This window comes from Palaemon carinicauda, chromosome 15 (genome assembly GCF_036898095.1).
Source record: "Palaemon carinicauda isolate YSFRI2023 chromosome 15, ASM3689809v2, whole genome shotgun sequence".
NCBI lineage: Eukaryota > Metazoa > Arthropoda > Malacostraca > Decapoda > Palaemonidae > Palaemon > Palaemon carinicauda.
The window spans coordinates 111,635,981-111,638,480 of record NC_090739.1 but is presented as its reverse complement, the minus strand read 5'-3'; positions in this window follow the sequence as shown (position 1 = coordinate 111,638,480).

The window sequence follows — 2,500 nt, the reverse complement described above, 5'->3', positions numbered from 1 at the left end:
TTTTGTGCAGTTGAAGAAGACCACAGACCTAATGTGTTTCTCAAAAGTAAATTCGCTGTTGAGAATCACGCCTAAAATTTTAAAAGAGTCATACAAATTTAAAGAAACATTATCAATACTGAGGTCCGGATGTTGAGGAGCCACTGTCCTTGACCTACTTACAATCATACTTTGAGTTTTGTTAGGATTCAATTTCATACCCCATAATTTGCACAATGCACTAATTTTAGCTAAATCTCTATTCACCAACCCCCAGATCTACATTCAGGGGATGGAATTGATGCAAAGAGAGTAGTATCATCTGCATATGCAACAAGCTTGTTTTCTAGGCCAAACCTCATGTCATGTGTATATAGTATGAAAAGTAATGGGCCAAGAACACTACCCTGTGGAACACCGGATATCACATTCCTATGCTCACTATGGTTCCCATCAACAACAACTCTTTGAGATCTATTACTTAAAAAATCAATAATAATGCTAAGAAACAACCCACCCACTCCCAACTGTTTGAGTTTGAAAAATAAGGGCCCTCATGATTAACATGGTCAAAGGCAGCACTAAAATCAAGGCCAATCATACGAACTTCCTGACCACAATCAAAGGATTTCTGTACAGCATTGGAGATTGTAAGAAGGGCATCACATGCTCCAAGGCCTTTACGAAAACCAAATTGCAAACTAAGGAATAGATGATTACCTTCAGCAAACCTATTAAGACGTTTTGCCAGAAGACGCTCAAAAACTTTAGATAATATGGGAGTTATGGAAATTGGGCGGTAATCAGTGGGACTTGAGCTACCGCAAACACATTTACATAGAGGAGTAACATTACCAATCCTCCAACAAGTGCTGAAAGCTCCTCTTCTTGCTAACTTGCGCAAAATAACAGATAACTTTGGAGCTAAGAAATCTGCCGTCTATATAAAAATAAATGGAAAAATACCATTTGGGTCTACACCTCCATAAGCATCAAGGTCCATCAACAGAGCTTTAATTTCACGAGATCGAAAAGCTAAACTAGTTAGTTTAGCCTCAGGAAAACAGGAATGAGGAAGTTCAAGTTTTTCATTACTCTGTTTACTGTCAAAAAACATCAGCCAAAAGGGTTGCCTTTTCCTTTGGACAGTGAGTGACAGAGCCATCTGGTTCAAGTAAAGGAGGAACTGTTGCATCTACACCAAAGAGTGCAGATTTAAGGGTAGACCACCATTTATGTTCCTGAGTTGTACCAGAAAGGGTTTCTTTTATGGTTAAATTGTACTCCTTTTCAGTTGAGGCGTAAACTCTCTGAGCAAAAGCTCGAAGCTGAGTATAGTTATTCCAGGTCAAATCTGATCTGTTACCCTTCCAAAGATGATAGGCCTCCTGCTTCTCCAAATAAGCACGTCTACAATCATCACTGAATCAGGGTTTGTCCTTCATTCGGTACCTTAGCACACGAGAAGGGATACGCCTATCAATTATGTTGACTATATTCTCATTCAAAGGGACAACCGGATCTACACTACTATATAATTGTGACCAATTCAAGCACAAAATATCATGCAAAAATCCCATTCCAGTCTGCTTGGGATTTTATATAAATTTTACAAGAGTATGATATATCAGGGACAGGCTGCTCAGTCTTCACTACTAATGAAATCAAGGCATGATCAGATGTCCCGACTGGAGAACCAACCTTACTAGTTATAACGCCAGGGGAGTCAGTGTATACGAGGTCCCAAGGAATTACCAGACCTGTGGGGTAGCTTCATTTATGATTTGCTCACAGCCCGATTCAGAGGCAAAGTCTAAAGCTCTTAAGCCATGGCGATCGGTAGGAAAAAATAGAACTTAACCACTCCCTATGGTGCACATTAAAATCACCAACAAAGACAAAAGAAGCCTTTCTATCATTTTCTTGTATCTTAGCCATAATGGTAAGAAGACAATCGAAGATCGAATCATCCATGTCTGGATTCTGGTATATCGAACACAAATAAAAGTTGTTATGCCTCCCACAAATTTTTATTACCCGAATCTCATGACATCCACATTGATAGCAGGAGTTATGAGGAGCAGGGTGCTCAGTCCTAATATACACAGCCATTCCCCTGGCCCTAGGGATGGCATCACGTTTCAACATTATTGGCTTCTTAAAAACCAGTTATACGGAGCTCAGATGAGTGACTCATATTAGAAACCAGAGTTTCTGAGCACAAAAGAATATCATACTGTCTGGATGCAAATTGTAAGGTCTTGAATATTTGCATGAAGACCACGAATATTGCAATAGAGAAGACGACATTGACAAAATCTAGGACGTACTGGTTCCGGATTTCGCTCAATGTCTCCAGACAGCATAAGAATTAATAGAAATAAAAAAAGAGACATCATACTTAAAAACTAAACTAACAAGAATTATAACAAAAACAATATATATGTATATAAACATACACAGTATGTCTACCAGAGTACAGTATTTGCGTCCTACCAATTTCACTACGAGGGCTAGTATT